The sequence below is a fragment of the Mus caroli genome, unplaced genomic scaffold, assembly GCF_978045245.1.
Source record: "Mus caroli unplaced genomic scaffold, Mus_caroli_1 scaffold_7, whole genome shotgun sequence".
In the NCBI taxonomy this organism is placed as follows: domain Eukaryota; kingdom Metazoa; phylum Chordata; class Mammalia; order Rodentia; family Muridae; genus Mus; species Mus caroli.
Window position 1 is genome coordinate 70991297 of NW_028227262.1, and position 22548 is coordinate 71013844.

Below are 22548 nucleotides of genomic sequence, written 5' to 3' on the forward strand. Positions count from 1 at the left end.
GTACTGAGAAGAAGGCATTTGCCAGATCAATAGCCACATACCAGGTGCCAGGAGATGTGTTAATTTGCTCAAGTAACGAAACTACATCTGGTACAGCAGCTGCAATTGGAGTTACTACCTGATTTAGTTTTCGATAATCAACTGTCATTCTCCATGATCCATCTGTTTTCTGCACTGGCCAGATAGGAGAGTTAAATGGAGATGTGGTGGGAACCACCACCCCTGCATCTTTCAAGTCCTTGATAGTGGCAGTAATTTCTGCAATGCCTCCAGGAATACGATACTGTTTTTGATTCACTATTTTCTTTGGCAGAGGCAACTCTAAAGGCTTCCATTTTGCCTTTCCAACCATAATAGCCCTCACTCTACAGTTCAGGGAACCAATATGAGAATTCTGCCAGTTTCTGAGTATATCTATCCCAATTATACATTCTGGAACTGGGGAAATCACCACAGGATGTGTCCAGGGACCTACTGGACCTACTGTAAGTCGGACATCAGTCAAAACTCCATTAATCACCTGCCCTCCATAGGCCGCTACTTTAACTGGAGGGCCACAATGTTTCTTGGGATCTCCTGGGATCAGTGTCAACTCAGAACCAGTATCCAGCAGACCCCGAAAAGTCTGATTATTTCCTTTTCCCCAGTGTACAGTTACCCTTGTAAAAGGCCGTAGGTCCCTCTGGGGAAGAACTGGAGAAAGGGTAACAGCAAAACCTTTGGGTGTCTTATCAGGATCCTTCCTCAGGGGAACCTGGCCACCCCTTCATTCAAGGGGTTCCGGATCTGCAAACTGGCTCAAGTCTGGAAATTGATTCACTGGCCGAGATTGCTGTTTACCACAATCTAATGTAGCCTTTCTTTCATTTGTTTGAGAATTTTTTTGCTTATACAAATCAAACAAATATGCAGTAGGCTTCTTATGTATTTCATTCCTGGAAACACCATGATTTACTAGCCAGTACCAAAGGTCCAAGCGAGTCATGCCATTATAAATTTCACCTTTCTTGTGCTGACCGTTACTGGGTCTGTCATTATAAACATTCTTTTGCCTACGCTGTCCATTATAATAACTAGGATCACCTTGTCTCCGGCGATTCAATGCTGCCACCTGGCCCTTGTTACCTCGGAATCCAACTAAACCCAGTGAATTTAATTCATCTAATTGAGCAGAAGCATCTCCAATGCTAAGATCTGGCACAAGGAAAAGGGAAAGAACAAAACCCTTCAAATGTGCTGGTGCCCCTCTCACCAATTTGCGTCTTATAGAGCTGGTGAAGGGCATATCTTCTGGACCTTCCCATTGTGGACAATTAGGCTTTACACAATATATCCACTCTAGCATTGCAATTTCCCTAAGTCTTAAAATCCCTTCATCAACACTAAGCCATGGAATATCAGGCATCTCCAAGTCATTTCCAGTAGGCCATCTTTTGATAAACACCTCAGCCAACCATTCAAACAAACTTTTGACACCTTTTTTAACCATGCGAGCTTCCGTATTAAACCTAGAATCTCTACTCAGAGGGCCCATGTCAATAAACTCAGCCTGCTCTAGTTTTATGTTCCTTCCACCCTTATCCCACACCCTTAAAATCCATTCCCACACATATTCACCAGGTTGCTGTTTGAATGAATTAGCAAACTCATTAAGCTCCTTAGTAGTGTAGCGAATTTCCTCATGGACTACACTTTCTACCTCCCCTCTAGGAGCCTGTTTTGCTTTGAGTCTGGTTACAGGTCTAGAAGAAACTATTGGTGGGCCTTGAGAAACATCAGTAGTGAAAGTCATTGCTGGTTTATCAGACTCTGCAAAATTAATTTCCTCATGTGGGGAAGGCATTATTTCAAGGGGTGGGGCTGAGGGTACTACTTCCTCAGGTGGGGCAAACCCTTGAGAATCTGAAGATTCAAAATTCTCAGCTTCAACATGGTCTTCCCACACATCCCCGTCCCAAGTTATAGGATCCCATTCTTTGCCAATTAGTGCCCTTACTTTAACTGTCGACACATTCTGAGGCTGAGACTTAAATTTTTGCTGTAGTTCAGCCAACCTTACAATGAGGGTTTCAGTTTGATTTTCTGCAACTTGAGCTCTATTGCTGCAAGAGAGAAGATTCTCTTCAAGGACACACTTAGCAACTTTTAGATCGTTTACTTGTGTCTGGAGCCTTTCGATTTTATCACACAACTCCTTCCTTTCATTCATCATTTTTTCCCCAGATACTAAGAGCAGCCAGCCAGTAAAATCATTTTCTGATTTTTTCCCCATCTTGTAGAAAGCTTTGTGCACTGAATCACCTAATTCATTAAGAAAATCAAGGGCATTAGCTTCTTTAAGTTTGAAATATAGTTTCAACCATGGGTCTTCAAAATTCTCTGAGCTCCCAGGAGGGAGAGAATCTGGAGAGGTTTCAGTAGTTGAAAGTGCTGGTGGCTCAACAAGCCAATTCCAATATTTTAAAAGATTCATCCTTGTACTTCTGTTACTCTAGAACCACTCCTGGTACCAAATTCTGTATTAGTCAGGGTTCTCTAGAGTCACAGAACTTATGGATAGTCTCTATATAGTAAAAGAATTTATTGATGACTTATAGTTGGCAGCCCAATTCCCAACAATGGTTCAGTCGCAGCTGTGAATGGAAGTTCAAGGATCTAGCAGTTACTCAGTCTCACACGGCCAGCAGGCGAAGGAGCAAGAGCTAGACTCCCTTCTTCCAATGTCCTTATATTGTCTCCAGCAGAAGGTGTAGCCCAGATTAAAGGTGTGTTCCACCACACCTTTAATCCCAGATGAAAGATGTAGCCCAGATTAAATCTCCTTAAACTCGGAGATTTAATCTTCTGGAATCCATAGCCACTATGGCTCAAGATCTCCATACCAAGATCCAGATAAGGATCTCCAAGCCTCCAGATAAGGGTCACTGGTGAGCCAATTCTGGATTGTAGTTCATTCCAAATATAGTCAAGTTGACAACCAGGAATAGCCACTACAAGGATCAACCCTTTTGTTCTTGTCATTCTCATTGTCTAGATGAAGCCCACCCACAAGGGGGGGCAATCTGTTTTATAGACACCCCTATCAAGTGCCCAAGTTATTCGGAAATTCTCTCACAGGCACAATCCAAATGATAGATGAGCAGATGAATGGCAACCACAGGGAACAGTTTAGTCCATTCATAGAGGTACACATCACGTATTTATTGCTTCTCAGCATAATACCTAGTCACATCTCCTTAGAAGACAACTCCCCGAAAGCCAAGTAACATGGGTATTCTTACAACAGGATATAAAAGACTGTTGACCCCAAATTTGAAGGAAAAAACAGGGGAAATGTTATTATAAAGAAAAACAGATGCTGAACACAGAACAAAAGTCCCATCCATCATTCTAAAGACAAGGCACATTGACTGAAGGCCTTTGCTTCCTCCTGTTTCAGAAGAAATGCCTACAGGACCAGTGAGGCAGCTGAGAGAGCAAAGACCATTGCTGATGAACTCAATCAAATGTCTGGGATCCATATGGTGGACAGGGAGAACTTGCTCTTGGGAATCGTCTTCTGACCTCCACCTGACGTGACGTATGCCTGTTCTGTCTTTCTGTTTCTCAGTCTGTCTATGTTTCTGACTCTGTCCCTACCCAATATTATAGATAGATAGATAGATAGATAGATAGATAGATAGATAGATAGACAGACAGACAGACAGACAGATAGATAGATAGATGATAGAGTGAGTGAATTTAAAAACTTGTAAAAGAAAGGGAAAGGCATCTAAGAAGCCTCGTGCCTTGCTTTTTGCACTTTGAAAGAGCTTAGACCAGGCAAGAAACAGACATGAATTTCAGCTTCACCCCCAGCCATTATGATGTTGACTGAATCGAAAAACCATGTCTCTCCATTTATTTTATTTTTATCAAATTAGCCAGCAACGTATTAGATAGTACCAGGGCATTTTGAGCAGAGTGTGCTTTTCTAGATTCTCCTCCCCACCCATCTTCTTGCCAGACCCCAGAAACTTCTTGTAACCTCCTCCTTCCTCCCCCTTCATGACTCATGGACCTTCCTCCCTACTTTCTAGGCACCCTTATCCTTCCCTTTCTTTGTCTTATTTCTAGGTTTCAGGGTTACATTTTATACTGTTTACATGTATATAGTACAAGTTAGAATGCACATATGCAAGAAAGTATGCAGATTTTGCCTTTCTAAATTCACATCTCCTTGCCTAATATATAATTTTCAAGTTCACCCATGTTTTTTTTTCCACAGCTGTATTAAACCCCCATTGCACATAGGAACCAGGCTTTTACTATCGGCTCATCTGTTGAGGGGATGTCTAGGCTGGTTTCAATTGCTTACTATTGTAAATAGGGCAGCAATAAATGTGGATATCCAAGTGTCTCTGTAGTTGAATATTGAGTTCTTTGGGTAAGTGCACAGGAGTTGTATTGCTGGCTCTTGTAAAAACCAGTTTTGCAAGTGCAAGACTCTTGTAACGGATGATAATAATGGAGAATCTACAGAATTGAGTAAGGAAATGTATGAAAGTACTGATTTTTATTGGTATTGTTTACTATATCATAAAAAAGCTAAGGGGCTAGAAAGAAGGCTTAATAGTTAAAATCTGTTGTTCCTATTACAGAGATCTCAATACCAGGACTCAAATCCGATTCATAGAACCCACATTACATATCTCAAAACAACCTGTAATTCTAGCTCCAAGGGGAATCTGATGCTTCTAACCTCCCTGGACAATGGAATTATGGACTCACACATATGCACATATTTCTTTTAAGGTTTTTATTAAAAGGTAGATAAATTATATTTTTCATAGTTTTCTAGACTGGAAAGTCCAAGGTCAAGTTGGCAGGACATTTCCAGAGAGAGAGAGAAAATGAGAGACACAGAGAGAGACAGAGAGAGACACAGAGAGAGACAGAGAGAGAGAGAGAGAAAGACAGAGAAACAAAGAGACAGAGAGAGAGAGAGAGATAAAGGGGGGAGGGAGAGGGAGAGGGAGAGGGAGAGGGAGAGGGAGAGGGAGAGGGAGAGGGAGAGGGAGAGGGAGAGGGAGAGGGAGAATAAACTATTTATTTGAAATTCCTAAAAGGCATTAATTCTATAGTATCAAGTCCCTTTTCTTTTAGTCCTTTAACTTTGTAGGAATTTGCTACTAGTCACTGACAGAGAAGTGAGCATTTCGGTTTAATAGTGAACTGGGCCAGAGGAGCACAATTCAGCCCACAGCAAATATTTAGCACAGCTCCCGAAAGATGGCAAATATTCTAAACTAGTGGTCTCTTCCCCAGACCACTCAATCCCTACATAATCCTTTTTCTCCATGGTGCTCAGCCAAGAGCAGAATATCAATTAGGGAACTTGGATTGAAAAGTAACTGACAACACCAATTTTGCAGATTGCTAGAAGGATTAAACTCAGCTTGCATTTTGCATGAAAATTCACTTACTCTTTTCATGTTGCTTTGCAGTCTCCATTTTCTATGCAACATGTCAAGAACACAATTGTCCATTTTGCTAAATGTAACAGTGGGCCCCTTAGTTGGTACAGTGCATTCTGGTTTTTGTAATGATGCTAATTTCTTCAACTATTCTTTGTTTTTGGACATATCTCTTATTTATTCATTATTGTGTTCAGGCAACAGGGAACAACAACTGGTTACACACAAACACACACACACACACACACACACACACACGTATAAGCTCATCTTAATCTTAATAAGAAAAATTAGTGAAAAGCCATTCACATAATTCACTATGTGTCACGTTGGAAGTATTCTAAATTTACTTCAGGAAACATTCTTTGGCATTCCTCTGTTCTTTTGCTCAAGACCATTTTCTTTTTCCTTCTCCAGGCTGTTACTTTTGCAGATAACCTTGGCACTTACCTTGCTCAGAAGAAACTATCCTCTCATACGAAGTGACTTATTCAACATGCAGACTTTTAAGAGTAAGGACAGGAATTGAGAGAATGTGGTTGGTGTGCTGGATTCCTCATGTTAATAAGATTCAAATGAAATGCAAACTGTAGGCCAGAAGTACAAGGCCACCAACAAAGACTGCCAATCCCCCTTGCAATCAACAGGGAAGGTACTTGTTCTATACCTGGCTGGCTTTCTGGTGTTATTGTTCCAAACCAGGCCCACTTCGTCCAGCCTCTTCACAGTCCCTACCCCGATCCAGGCAACTGTGTCTTTTTTTTTCTATCCTTACACATATGGCTCAAGAAGACATAAAATCTTAAAATTCTCTTTTCCTGGCAAGAGCAGATGTGGAAAGTAGCTGGAGAACGGAATAAAATCACAATTTCTGTACTTTGAAAACAACTGTGGGAAATGGTTCTACACAGCCAGTGTGTTACCTATTGGTAGCATCTCCTGGAGGAAATTTTCCACCTAGCAGGAGCTTCCTGAAACACATCATTAGATAAATGACTTTTTTTCAACAATCTTTGCCAAATGTTTTATGAGACCTGAGTCTTGTTTTCCCTAACAAAATTGTTTCATAACAGAAATGACTGCTAGTCTCATTTGCCTCATGTTTCTCTCTCTCTCTCTCTCTCTCTCTCTCTCTCTCTCTCTCTCTCTCTCTCTCTCTCTCTCTCTCTCCCCTCCTCCTCCTCCTCTTCCATGTCTCTCTCCCTTCCTCCTCCCCTCTTTTCATCCCTCCACTTCTCCCTATCTTCTGTGCCCTAGCACACTTATAATAATCCACACTAAGGCTTCTAAAACACAAGGATGTAGTCTGGAAAGATTGCTCAGTAGGTTTTTGTGAAGCCTTACCAAATTAAGTTTGATGCTTTGAAACTACCTAGTACGAGAAGAGAACTGATTTTTACAAGTTTGTAAAAACTTTGACTTCCACATATGCATCAAGATACATTCCTCCACCCAAACATGCACATAGATAAAAATATAATAAATAATTAAAGTGGTTAGTTGTCAACACTAGCGGAAAGGCATAGAAGGCTTATTGGCTTATCACCAAACTCCTTAAAATCAGAGTGGACTCAAGACACAGGAAGGTCATTTCTGCACATAAGATAACGAGCCACCATCATGTTAGACTGTGGAATGTAGGAAGCTCATTTGGCTGCATTTCTCAATATATGCACCTGTCCACTAATCTCTTTTAATTTGTAAAGAGTTTATAAAGTTTTAATAACTTAGTAGCTTTGTAAATTCTTCAAAGAGTTTATGTTAACACACACATTCTATCAGAAAAGTGTTTATGCTTATTCATTAAAACTTCCTGCTGAGTAAGCTGCCCTTGAATGTATGCTACACGTTTTTTTCTTATAGCTATTTCTTATGGCTGTTGTTTTCTCTTCTTGTACCTATTCTGTTTTGCTTTTCAGGTGCCATTTATCCTGTGCACAGGTAACAGTGTCAGGTAGTATATTAGGCACTGAGGGTGTTGTCATAAGATAAACAAATAACCTATGTTCCTTGTGCTAACTGCATTCAGAATGGAAGTTGAAAACAAACATACACAGTTACAGCAACAACCCAAGTCCACTAACACCCTGGATTTTGTTATTACCTAGAAGTGTTGTACTTCTGTAATGTTAAGCACATTCCCCAACTTTAAGAAACAGCAGTTTTTTTCTTTCTGCATAACAATCTATTTATTTATTTATTTATTTATTTATTTATTTATTTATTTATTTCAGAAAGTTGAAACAAGTTCTCAAAATACAGACTATGTGACCACATCTATACTATGGGTCTGTATGTCCCTCTCTCACTCATCTGGGCTCTATCTCAGACAATTCAGAACACCAGGAAAGAGGCAGGGAAGAAATCTGCTGTGCAGATTTTGTCACCAGGAAGATCACACCAGCACTCAGGACACAGCCTTTGAAATTCACTGGTGTTGTTTATCTGGATGTTTGTAAAAGTGATGGGGAAATCCAATGCTTAGATTTACCCTCTTAGTTTGGTTAGCTTTTAGGGTTATTCTGATTGTTTAGTGCCATTGTCAAGGCTACAAAATACAAAATAGATGAAGCAGTTAATAAGGGAAGAAAACTCTGATTAAGTTCCGTGAGGATTCAACATGCATCGTCCAGGTTAATTGAATTTTTATAGATTAATTCTCTGCTCTGTATTTGAAGAGGTTTTTCCATTTTAGAGTCCACTGCCAAAGCAGTGATGGGCGAAATGAGCAACCCTAAACTAGATAGATGGTCTCTGCATCATCCCGGGGATCACGATCCTCTGGCAGAAGGCAGGAACTGTCAGGGAAGAGACAGAATGGAGTTCTGAGGACATTTGAATACATCAGTAAGAATTTAATGCAAGTTTCTGACTCAATAGCAGAAAGTCAGCCAAACTGAGGCTTTACAAACTCCAGTGCTGGAAGAAGTTTAGAAAGATTGCAAATAATCCACTGAAATTTGTTTTCGGCAAAAGTCCAGATAGTCTGAGCTTTTCGAATTTCAAATCCATGCATACCAGGTGCTCTCAGAAAACAAGGTCATGCTGCACTAACCCAGGGCTGCTCTGTGTTGCTAATTCTCAAATTCAAACCCATGTAGTGGAAAATGTTTGTTTTAATGGATATTTATTCTGAAAAGTTTTAGGCTGACAAAAATTGAGGAAAGGGTTCAGACAGTCCACATGCACTTCTTTTCTATCTTTGATGCACACATTTCCATCTGTTCATATTTTGGGCCCATATATTTGTTACAATTGATAAGTAGGATTTAAACATTGTAATAACCAAAGCTCTTGCTTTAAATTACGATAGTCGTACTGTGATGAACATTCTGTGGATTTTGAAAAATGTATTCTGACCTAGATCCAACAAGACAGTATCTGGCAGAATCGCCTCATTGCCCTTAATTCCTGCTGCCCTCTTGTCTCATCCTCTTCATCTCCATATCTTGCACCCATAGTAACCCAGTGTGTCCTTACCCATTATTTTGCCCTTTTGAGAATGCTATGGAGGTAGAATCATAGAGAACAGATTCTGGGAGGACTGGAGAGGTTCACATGAGGGAAGATTCCTCTCCTTCCTTGTCTCTTCATGATTTGTTAGCACCTTAGTACTTAGGGAGTTTTGGGGTGTTTGTTTGTTTTTTAAATGTTATTGTTGTTGCTGTGATAAAACCTATTTATTAATATGATTCCATTTCTTTTTAACTTTAGAAATTAAATTTCTTAAGTAACATTTTATTAGTTGTTTGATCATCTTACAATGTATTTTATTCATATTCATTCCAACTCACCCCCCCTAATTTCTCCCAGTTCCACCCCATGTTTAACTCTATTTTATTTTTTTAATAATCCATTTAATCCAGTTTGTGTTGACCATATACTTACTTATGAGTGGAGAATTATACACTGGGGTGTGCTATTTCTACTGGGAGTTACACCCTTAAAAAATTTAAAAAAAAGCAGACTCTGCCTCCCCAAGACACCATCAACTGTCAATTTCTCCTTAGTCTATTCTCATTTGCCTATCCCCATTCAATGACAACACCATTTTTATACAGCATCTAAACAATCCCAAACTGTATAAAAATGCATATTTTCCCATAAGACCATAGGGTACTCTCAAAGCCCCACATGTTGACTCTTATTCCCATTTGCTCCAGTGGTGATATACCATATCAAATTCTTTTGCTGAGAAAAGAACTAGATTGTGGGTGGCAAATTTTTAGTATATGATTGACAGAATATGTTCTACCTCCTCCCAGTCGGGCATCAACACAAATTCCTTGCACCTACACCCCTAAGGTACGAAAATTCTACTTCTTAAGTTTTTAAAGTTCATCAAGTCATTCATGCTTGCCTAATCACCTGTATCTAAATGATCAGGACTTTCTCATTCTCCACAATGTATTAAGATATCACAAACAACCTGTCTTACAGGAATGAAAAATTCTAAAGAGATGATGATGCTCTCCCCTGTGACAATGTAACTGATGCAAAAGATACTTGTAGCAATACCATTGATGGTATAAGTGATTTACTAATAAACTTGTTTTGGAAATATTGAGTTACACAAAGTCAAATTTAGCTAAAGGGATGCTGCCTCCATTATGACTGGAAGATAAACAATACACTAACCAGACTTGTTAGAAACCTTAGAACATATGCAATAGTGTCTGGGTTTGGTGGCTGATTATGGGATGGATCCCTTGGTGGGCCAGTCTCTGGATAGTCCATCCTATCGTCTTAGCTCCAAACTTTGTCTCTGTGACTCCTTCCATGGCTGTTTTGTTCCCTATTCTAAGGAGGAATGAAGTATCCACCCATTGGTCTTCCCTCTTCTTGATTTTCTTGTGTTTTGCAAATTGTATCTTGGGTGTTCTATGTTTCTGAGCTAATATCCACTTATCAGTGAGTGCATATCTAATGACTTCTTAAAAATAAATAAATAAATAAATAAATAAATAAATAAATAAATAAGAAACCTTAGAACAAATGTTTTGTGCCATGATTAAAGTTTACAGTTGCTGGGAAAGTTTCTGCTACTGTTTGTTTACATAGATCAACCTCCAATTAGGTTCCATTCCCATAACAAAAGGAGAAAACCCTGACTTACAAAAAGCAGCTATTACACCCAAACTTGGGTCAAAAAACAGGACCCTAGGATTCAAGCCAACCCCCAAACCCCCCTCAGCAAGGTTGCATGCATCACTAAGTCCTGCCCTTCCATTAAGTCCTCTGTGCTTTTCTTAGGAAAAACATAATTTTGACAGGTTGGAGAAGTTTACCCTGCTAAACAACTACTTGAAAAAGAACAACAGTCCTATACTTAACACTGGCAGAATCTTTAGTGTGCAATTGTTCTGTATGTGCTACTGGCCAGATTTACAATCTCCTATCTGTTTAACTTGTTCAGAGTGTAACCTGGGGTTGTGATATAAAGGACATTTAGGAACGACAGTGTATGTGGAATGGGTAAGTCTAAGGGATATGCAAACCAGTAAAATTTTCTAGGTGAGACCATTTGCTTTTGTGTATTTTCCAAAACCACTCATTTTTCTTCATTGATCTCTAAGTGTGTGGAGGCATACCAATTCTACAACAAAACTCTAGAAATAATGGACATTTAGGTATTAGAGTTTTCTCTAGAAATCTCCTGATGTTGTAGGAAATGGGTGAAACCTTGTGGGCTTCTGAAGGAGGTGTTTGGAGAAAGACATTTGACTTATCACATGACCTTGAAGTAGAGACTTAGACCTGAAATGATGGAGGTCACTAGACCACACCTTGCCCAAGTGCTTAGTCATGCATATTTCTTGTTTTCTATTTAAACCCTACCCTTACATTAGGACCTCAAATATTGACTAGCGTGGGCTCATTGGCTGTCCTTTTCCTTCTTCCCAATGTTGCCACACTGAATAAGTTTCCCTTTGCCCCTTTTGAACATTAATTTAACTCTTTTAATTAGCTTAACCTGGATGAAAAGCCTGGCTTGTTGAGACACAGGCTATAACCTCTAAAACCTAAAACAGTAAGTCCTTTTACTCTCTGCTTTTAACCATAACTCCCTCCTAACTCTGCTTCTCATTGCTGCTCCACACATCCTTGTAATGTGGAGATGTCTTGTTTTAATCTCCTAATGTGTCAGGTACCTACTTACTTGTTTTCCTTCAGTCCTTTCTGCTTCTTCTGATCTATCATTGGTTCCAATTGGTTTCAGTCTTTCTTTATTATTGAACATTGTCCTTCCTCCTTTTATTCTTATTATATTATATTTTTCTCTTTCTTTCTTTCTTTCTTTCTTTCTTTCTTTCTTTCTTTCTTTCTTTCTTTCTTTTTTTCTTTCTTTCTTTTTTCTTTCTTTCTTTTTTCTTTCTTTCTTTTTTCTTTCTTTCTTTCTTTCTTTCTTTCTTTCTTTCTTTCTTTCTTTCTTTGGCAGTGCTACTTTATGGTCAAGTTCACAATACTTTAATTTTCTTGGAAACATTATACATCGTGAGATATATTCTCAAATTATTTTCCTTCTGCTTTCTGTGTCTGAGATGTATTAAGTGACTTGTGATGAAGTTTAATGACTTCCTGGTTGGTGTTTTTATAGCTTCTAATTATATCATATAAAGTCAGCTTACATCTGTCACCCAGTGTGCTGCAGGACATAATATGGTATAACATTATAGATGCCAATGAATTTAATAAAGGAGCAGAAGTCCAAGGCCAGCAACTCTGCCTCCTGATTCATTACTGAGTACAGGGGTCTTATGGTTGAGGACCATGACAATTACTGAAAAGAAATATTTTTTAAGATGACAATAAGACAAAGCTATGGTATTTTTATTTTATTTTCAATTATATGGGTCTCTCTCTCTCTTTCTCTCTCTCTCTCTCTCTCTGTGTGTGTGTGTGTGTGTGTGTGTGTGTGTGTGTAGAGGGAGTGCTATATGCACAGGAGTATAATGCCTTCAGAGGACAGGAGACTGTGTCAGATTCCCTGAAGCTGGAGTGACAGATGGTTGGGAGCTTCCTGATGAGGATGCTTGGACTCTAACTTAGATCCTCTGTAAAACCATTTACTATGCCATCTCTCCACTGTCCAGCTATGGTTCATTGTTTTTAGATTGGCTTATTTCATTCTATATGTATGGCTATTTGACAGCATGTATGTAAGTGTATCACATGCATGCTTTTGGTGCTTGTAGGGGACAGAAGAGGGCATCAGATTCTCAAATGCTGAGCTACCCTTCTAGCACTTAAGCTGCTGTTACTGACAAGAATGATTTAGAGTCTTGAGCAGGACCATCAAAGAGATAAAATACAAGACATTGCTGCTTGTCGTGTGGATGTATGTGGACTCTGCTCCCACAGCTACAGATGATGGTCCTTGGGGTAATAGCCCTCTCTTGTTGCTCATGCCTTACCTTCCAGGCTGCCATGTCTTCCCTGTGGACACAAGGGAATGATGTAAAGCTGAACTGACAGCAGATAGTTTGCTCATTTCTCATCTGGCTCCTCTGCAATTTAGAGCCTTAAGAGATAGACTTTCCCATTAAACAAGAACCTTTAACATGGCAAGTGAACTGATTGGAAAAGCATTAATGGAATCACCCTCCAAATCCTAATGCCCAGGGTCCTCAAGACAAAGCTGCATCTCCAGTTCCCTGTTGCTCTCTGCTCTCTGCTCTCTGCCTGCCTCAGGTTCTTCCTATTCATTTTACCCTGGGTATAAGCATTGATCCTTTCTCCCAGAGACTGTTTTCTCATCTCAGTCTCTAAGGTCAAACTAGATCAGCTAAACTCTACTTTCTTCTGTCACTTCACAGAAGTGAATAAGAAAGAAATGTGGAAGAGACCCAGGACATGTCTGGTGTCTTTACTTTCTTCCAAGAGACTTTTCTTTAGGACATTTGGACTGTCCCCACGCCCAGGAATTATTAGCGATGTTCTCAGTAAAGATTGAAGCATTTGATGAGAAAGCCTTTAATAAACAAGATAGCATAATTCCTTGGAATGGGATTCCTTTTTGAAAAAGTACTCTTTCATGTCCTATGCAAATAAAATCTGCTTTTTGGTTTTTAAGAAAGAGAAGAGCTCATATTAATCGTTTGTTCAGTGCCAAGCATAAAACTCAGAGATTTGCATAAATAGCTATCATTTCAATTTTCTCAACAACCATAATAAGTTTGCCAACATTTATCCAGCACTAATTATGAGTCAAGACCTCTGTTAATAGATTTACTCGAGTTATCTAATTGCAGCCTCCCAACCACACATAACATAGGTTCTCTCAAATTATCTTTGTTTTATAGATACAAATGAAACATACAAAGAAGTTAAAAACCTTGTCCATGAAAATCTAATTAGTAAGACAGGTCTGGAGTTTCTCCTCAGGGTCAATTGGATCTGAGTCCAAACACAGAGGTAATATGGTGATCGTGGGCTTTGTAGAATGTTTGCTAATGATACTGGTCGAAGTATACAGTCTAAAAGCCCAGCTTGAGAACAGAAGAGCACAACATGAAAAATGAGTCTCTCTGAGTTGTTAATTCAAACCCTTGATCCATGTTGTCCTAGTATCATTTCTGTTCTTGTGATACAATATCGTTATGAAAATAACTAGGGAAGGGTATCATTTCTGTTGACAGTTCTTTCTTAGGATCTTTCAGTGAGGGATATCAAGAAAGGAACTTGAGATAACTAGTCACATAAAATCCACAGTCAAGAATAGAGAGAAATAAGTGCAAATTTGTCTATTTGTGCTCAGCTTTGATTTTTTTCCACTCCTGTACAGATTAGGGAATGGCACCTCCCATCCTAAGCTAGGTCTTCCCACACAAGTTACTTCAGTTAAGGCAATCCCCCAAAGACATATTCAAGGCATGCCTTAGTCACTGCTCTATCACTGTGAAGAGATACCACAACTAGGGAAATTCTTATGAAGGGAAGTATTTAATTGTAGCTGGCTTTCAGTTTCAGAGTTTTAGTGCATTATCATCATGGCAAGAAGCATGGTGGTATGTAGGCAGACATGGCGAATTACCTCACATGCCACTCCAATGTAAAAGTCCCTTACTGAGACTTTCTTCTCAGGTGATTCTACATTGTGTCACATTGTCAAAGCTAAGCCTTGTATACAAAGTTTTCACTGATGAGATTAGAACAGGATTTCCAACAATTTAGAAATGACCTTAAACATGCTTTTGTGGTTTTGTACTATGTATTTATGCAAAGAAGTGATCTCAGAATCAATGGCTGCAAAATGAAATTCTTCATCAAATGTGAAGAATGTTGAAGACATCCCATGTCTTGTAGTAACAAATGTTCAGGCAAGATTTAATTCTTTATGAGAAAATATAAAGCAATACATATAATTAGTATTCAACGTTATTTGTCTTTAATCAGTGGTAAAATTGTGTGTATACTAAAAAATGGTTTTAAAATATATTTTCTTAAATTTATCACCAGGAAATATTTGTATACCTATTGTTTATACCTATATATTCAAGGCAATAATAACAGTCAAGAAATGGTCGAAACTGATAAAAGTTTAAGACGCCTGGATTAGCCTTGAAGTCAGATTCAAACAGGTAACATTATATGAACTGAGCAAGTTGTATTTAGGTGTGTGTGTGTGTGTGTGTTACAACAATTAAAGAAAAGAGGCAATGAGTTTCATACATAGCAAGTAAGTGCATTTGAGGAGTTTGAGGGAGAAAAGGGAAAATGGGAAATGATATATTTCAAAAAATAAAAAAATACATATATTTTAAAATTGAAAAAAGAAGAAGCTGTCTTAGGGTTTTCATTGATGGGAAGAGACACCATGATCACAGCAACTCTTCTATGGGAAAACATTTAATTGGAGCTGGCTTACAGTTTCAGAAGTTAAGTTCATTATCATTATGGCAGGAAGCATGGCAGCATGCAGGCAGTCATGCATGGTGCTGCAGGAACTGACAGTTCTGCATCTTGGTCTGCAGGCAGCACAAGGCTCTCACACTGGGCATAGCTTGAACTCATATAACTGCAAAACCCTCTTCCACTTCCTCCAACAAGGCCACACCTCCTAATAGTGCCCCTCCCTGTGGATCAAGAATTCAAACATATGAATCTATGGGGACCATGTGTATTCAATCCACCACAGAAGACATAGTCTAGACTGGCCAGAGTGAGGTTTGAACTGAAAATGGAATTGCAATGTGCAGTTGAGACGATGAAACACACTCAGAGTAGGTAATAAAGCCATATAAAATTATGGGAACTTACTTCATTCATTTATTCATTGCAAATGTGACTGTGGAGACAGGATGAAGTAACTGGTACTGCCACCCAAGATGGGGATTTTGATTTGATATCTTTACAAAAAACACATTCTATTTTTAGTTTTCACCTATTTTAGGAGACTGAACATCTAAGATCTGCCCAAATGAGGCAGGATATTGCTTCCTGGAGGAAACATCCATCAGAATCCTGTGGGTGTCCAGATAAACTAATGGTGTGGTTTCTCAAAGCAAAGGGTAAAGTATACAAGACTCCCATCCCCCCATGGTTACTTTTCTTTCTGATGTTTACTCTTCTTTTTCCTTATGTGTTTAGATTTCTGTCTCTATGTCTTTCTGTCTCTCTGTCTCTGTGTCTGTCTGCCTCTCTCTCTGTGTATGTGTGTGTGCACACCATGTATATGTAGGTACATGTGGAAGGCAGAAGGTAGCATGTCTGCTGGAGCTGGCCTTACTGACATTCTGAATCACTGGTCTCTAGTATTATTACTTTATTTTTATGTTATTTATTATTATTATTATTACCACATTATTTTATTTATTTATATTCCAAATATCACCCCTTCCCTTTGACCCCTCCCAGTATTCTTCACCCTGCTACCCTCCCCATTTGCCTCTGAGAGGGTGCTCCATACCTACCCCCACCTCAACCCTACCCTCTTCCCTGGGGCATCAAGTCTCTACAGGATTAGGCACATCCTCTCCCACTGAGGCCAGACAAAGCAATCCTCTGCTACATATGTGCTGGGACCTTGAACCAGTCCATGGATGCTCTTTGATTGGTGGCTTAATCTCTGGGCGCTCCCAGTGGCATGGGTTAGTTGAACTATTGTTCTTCTTATGGGGTTGCCATCTGTTTCAGTTCCTTCAATCCTTCTTCTAACTCTTCCACAGGGGTCCCAGACATCAGTTCTAGTATTCTTATAATAGAGAAAGTTCTCTTAACTGCTCTTAAGGAGCTACTTCTGTAACCCCATCATCACTTTTCTATTAAAATTAGTGTCATTGTTTTAAGATATTACTAAATCTTTTCCTCAAGAATCCAGTAAGTATTTCTATAGAGATAAAGAACTAAGCAAAGACAAACTAGGAACATTCAGTCATGTGCAGAGTTTTGGACCATGTTGGAGATATGTATACGATTTACAAGATTTTACCTGGGCTTATAGAATATCAACGCTGTGGAGAACTCCAGAATTTCCAGGTAGTTTCGATGGGTAATAGCTTACATAACCTGCTATCACTATGAGCAAACTTCAAAGCAAACAGTTAGGTGAGCTCTCCATCTTTGCAGAGAATTCCAGAGTCATGCTTGCAAGCCAAGATGCCCAGAAGAGTTCTATGCAAAACTCAAAAAGAGAATGGGCATACCCACAGCCAGATATAGTCCACATGCAGAAGTGTGCACCACTACATCTCAGATAATCAGAGGGACTAGAGGGATAAAGTATAAAGTTATTTCAAATTAAACTTAAGGAATGCCAAAAAAGTGAACTATTCTTTTGTGGCATTAAATGTAATATCCCTGTTGATGTGTGCAAGTAAATTAAAGTGCATAGGTACATGCTTGATTCCATTCTTACTGTGATTGGCTCTTTTAAAGTCAATCTATATGTGGTATGCCAATGCTTTGTTTCAGTTTTCCTTCTTTTTACCAAAACAATCCCATTCCTCTCTTTTCTTTTTATAGGCAGTATTACCTGAGTATTGTGGACTTCACATTTCATTCAGTTTATCTCTCACTGCTCCATTTCCACAGTGTCTACAAAGTCTTACCCTAATTCGAACCCATTGTTATTTTTCATTATTGTGTTATTTATGCTTCATACAATGAGCCTGCCTTTTTCAATAAAATGCTCATCCCAGACCTACCCACACCTTTATCTTTCCACATGTCATAGCAGGTCATTACATACAATGAGAGAAATGTAGACTAGTTCCATTAGATAATTAGAACAGCATGGTATTCTTCCAAGATAATACATTTTAAAAATATTTCATGATGCGTGAGAGTGTATCTGTGTGACTATGTGCTTGTGTATAAAGATGCTCATGAAACCTAGAAAAAGGCTACAGACACCCTGGAGCAGGAGTGTCAAGCAGTTGTGAGCTATCTGACATGTTCACTGGGTAGCAGACTCAAGTCCTGTTTAAGAACAGGAAGCATTATTTTATTATTTTATTGTTTTATTATTTTTTGTTTGTTTGTTTGTTTTGTTTTTTGTTTGTTTGTTTTTTGTTTTTCGAGACAGGGTTTCTCTGCATAGCTCTGGCTGGCCTGGAACTCACTTTGTAGACCAGGCTGGCCTCGAACTCAGAAATCTGCCTGCCTCTGCCTCCCCAGTGCTGGGATTAAAGGTGTGTACCACCACGCCCGGTTTATTAGTTTTTTTAATTTTTACTGAAAATATATTCTTCTCCCATATCATGAATTCCAACCAGTTTCCCCTTCCTCCATACCTCTCACCTCCCCAGAATCCCCTCTCTTTCCATGTTGATTCTGATTTCCTCTTCAGGAGAGAGCAAGCCACCAACGGATGACAGACAAACAGGACAGATATTAACTACTGACTGAGCCATCTCTTCAGTTTGTAAGGTAACACATTTTTGACAAATAATTATAACTACTTCAAGTTCTGATGCAATGAATATTCTTGCCCATTTATGCATATATTTGTTAAAATATGACATTTTTAGATACCATACTTGATATATGAATATTTAATTCTGTTATTCCTTCAAATAGCACTCTAAACAATGGCCTGCTTTTATTTTGTAATTTGTTTTCTCATTGGTCTCATTAGAACCTGAATTTTCTGACTTCAAAATTTTTACTAATGAATTTGTTCTTGGACAATTTTATACATGTGTAAATTGCTGGTGCTCCCTCTCACCATACTATCTGATCTTCCTATCACTTTTGTCCAATCTGCCTCCTCCTCACAAATTCCTCTTTTAAGCATGTCTGTCCATTTTGTTTTGTGAATCATTAACTTAACTGTGATAGTCTCCATGACCATAGATATAGAGCTGTCTTTTGGAGTTAGAAGGACTAATACTGGGCATACACCTAAAGACATTGATAGCCTTCCAGTCCCATCAGCACCGGGGTAGCTAGGGCACAGAGTTGGCTGACACACACAAGCTATCCACAAGAACCACCACGGGAACTTAAGACCCCTGGTGAGTGGAACACAGCTGCTGCTCCAATCCAATCGTGCGGGACCTGAGACTGCATTAATTAGGGAAGCAGAAAACCCGTCCTGATCAGGGGCACAAGTCCCTTCCCTGTCCAGGCCAGCACAGGGGTACCTTGGGCATGGAGTCAGCGGACACCCATAAGGTATACACAGGACCCTCCACGGGATCTTAAGACCTCTGATGAGTGGATCACAACTTCTGCCAGGAGGCAGGTTCAAACACCAGATATCTGGGCACCTTCCCTGCAAGAGGAGAGTCTACCTGCAGAGAGTACTTTGACCACTGAAACTCAGGAGAGAGCTAGTCTCCCATGTCTGCTGATAGAGGGTAACATAAACACCTGAGGAACAAGATCCAACCAGGGACAACTACAACAACTAACTCCAGAGATTACCAGATGGCAAAAGGCAAACATAAGAATCTTACAAACAGAAACCAAGACTACTCACCATCATCAGAACTCAGCACTCCCACCCCACCCACCCGAAAAACTAGACCCGGATTTAAAAGCATATCTCATGATGATGGTAGAGGACATCAAGAAGGACTTTAATAACTCACTTAAAGAAATACAGGAGAACACAGCTAAATAGGTAGATGACCTTAAAGAGGAAACACAAAAATCACTTAAAGTATTGCAAGAAAACAGGACCAAACAGGTGATGGAATTGAATAAAACCATCCAAGACCTAAAAAGGGAAGTAGACACAATAAAGAAAACCCAAAGTCAGGCAACACTGGAGATAGAAAACCTAGGAAAGAAATCTGGAACCATAGATGCAAGCATCAGCAACAGAATACAAGAGATGGAAGAGAGAATCTCAGTTGCAGAAGATTCCATAGAAAACATCGGCACAACAATCAAGGAAAATACAAAATGCAAAAAGATCCTAACTCAAAACATCCAGGAAATCCAGCACATAATGAGAAGACCAAACCTACGGATAATAGGAGTAGATGAGAATGAAGATTTTTCAACTTAAAGGGCCAGCAAATATCTTCAACAAAATTATAGAAAAAAACTTCCCAAACCTAAAGAAAGGGATGCCCATGGACATACAAGAAGCCTACAGAACTCCAAATAGACTGGACCAGAAAAGAAATTCCTCCTGACACATAATAATCAGAACAAAAAATGCACTAAATAAAGATAGAATATTAAAAGCAGTAAGGGGCAAAGGTCAAGTAACATATAAAGGCAGGCCTATCAGAATTATACCAGACTTTTCACCACAGACTCTGAAAGCCAGAAGAGCCTGGACAGATGTTATACAGACCCTAAGAGAACACAAATGCCAGCCCAGGCTACTATACCCAGCCAAACTCTTAATTACCATAGATGGAGAAACCAAAGTTTTCCACAACAAAACCATATTCAAGCATTATCTTTCCATGAATCCTGCCCTTCAAAGGATAATAACAGAAAAAAACAAAACAAAACAAAACAAAAAAAACAATACAAGGACAGAAACCAAGCCCTAGAAAAAGCAAGAAAGCAATCTCTCAACAAATCAAAAAGAAGACATCCACAAAACAGAATGCCAAATCTAAAAACAAAAAACAAAAATAATAGGAAGCAACAATTACTTTTCCTTAATATTGCTTAATATCAATGGACTCAATTCCCAAATAAAAAGACATAGACTAACAAACTGCCTACACAAACAGGATGCAACATTCTGACCCATCTCAGGTAAAAAGACAGGTACTACCTCAGAGTGAAAGGCTGGAAAACAGTTTTCCAAGCAAATGGTCTGAAGAAACAAGCTGGAGTAGCCATTCTAATATCAAAGAAAATTGACTTCCAACCCACAGTTATCAAAAAAGACAAGGAGGGACACTCGATACTCATCAAAGGTAAAATCCTCCAAGAGGAACGCTCAATTCTGAATATCTATGCTCCAAATGCAAGGGCAGCCACATTCATTAAAGAAACTTTAGTAAAGCTCAAAGCACATATTGCACCTCACACAATAATAGTGGGACACTTCAACACACCACTTTGATCAATGGACAGATCGTGGAACTAAACAGGGACACAATGAAACTAACAGAAGTGATGAAAAAAATGGACTTAACAGATATCTACAGAACATTTTATCCTAAAATAAAAGGATATACCTTCTTCTCAGCACCTCATGGTACCTTCTACAAAACTGACCATATAATTGGTCACAAAACAGGCCTCAACAGATACAAAAATATAGAAATCGTCCCATGCATCCCATCAGACCACCATGGACTAAGGCTGATCTTCAATAACAACATAAATAATAGGAAGCCAACATTCACATGGAAAATGAACAATACTATTCTCAATAATACCTTGGTCAAGGAAGGAAAAGGAATAAAAAAAGAAATTAAAGACTGTTTAGAGTTTAATGAAAATGAAGCCACAACATACCAAAACTTATGGGACACTATGAAAGCATTTCTAAGAGGGAAACTCATAGCTCTGAGTGCCTCAGAAAAGAAACTAGAGAGAGCACACACTAACAGCTTGTCAACACTCCTAAAAGCTCTAGAAAAAAAGGAAGCAATTTCACCCAAGAGGAGTAGATGGCAGGAAATAATCAAACTCAGGGGTAAAATCAACCAAGTGAAACAAGAAGAACTATTCAAAAAAATCAACCAAACAAGGAGCTGGTTCTTTGAGAAAATCAACAAGATAGATAAACCCTTAGCCAGACTCACTAGAGGGCACAGGGAAACCATCCTAATTAACAAAATCAGAAAGGAAAAGGGAGACATAATAACAAACCCTGAAGAAATTCAAAATATCATCAGATCCTTCTACAAAAGGCTATACTCAACAAAACTGGAAAACCTGGATGAAATAGACAAATTTCTAGACAGATACCAGGTACCAAAGTTAAACCAGGATCAAGTTAATGATCTAAACAGTCCCATATCCCCTAAAGAAATAGAAGCAGTCATTAATGGTCTCCCAACCAAAAAAAGCCCAGGACCAGATGGGTTTAGTGCAGAGTTCTATCAGACCTTCAAAGAAGATCTAATTCCAGTTCTGCACAAACTATTCAACAAAATAGAAGTAGAAGGTACTCTACCCATCTCATTCTATGAAGCCACAATTACTCTGATACCTAAACCACAGAAAGGTCCAACAAAGATAGAGAACTTCAGACCAATTTCCCTTATGAATATCAATTCAAAAAATACTCAATAAAATTCTCTCTATCTGAATCCAAGAACACATTAAAGCAATCATCCAACCTGACCAAGTAGGTTTCATTCCATGGATGCAGGGATGGTTTAATATATGGAAATCCATCAACGTAATCCATTATATAAACAAACTAAAAGACAAAAACCACAAGATCATCTCCTTAGATGCAGAGAAAGTATTTGACAAAATCCAACACCCATTCATGATAAAAGTCTTGAAAAGATCAGGAATTCAAGTCCCATACCTAACCATGATAAAAGCAATATACAGCAAACCAGTAGCCAACATCAAAGTAAATGGTGAGAAGCTGGAAGCAATCCCACTAAAATCAGAGACTAGACAAGGTTGCCCACTTTTTCCCTACCTACTCAACATTGTACTTGAAGTCCTAGCCAGAGCAATTTGACAACAAAAGGAGATCAAGGGGATA

At 38.9% G+C, this 22548-nt stretch overlaps 1 protein-coding gene across 1 annotated transcript in view; it reads right to left on the minus strand.

The window, feature by feature from the left end:
* Positions 1-5988, minus strand: part of LOC110296910 (regenerating islet-derived protein 3-beta) — a 138565-nt gene extending 132577 nt beyond the window's left edge. Inside the window, exon 1 of the mRNA XM_029478852.2 lies at positions 5907-5988. The gene's annotated coding sequence lies outside the window, so the exon portion shown is untranslated. The remainder of the gene's footprint in view (positions 1-5906) is intronic.
* Positions 5989-22548: the final 16560 nt, after the last annotated feature.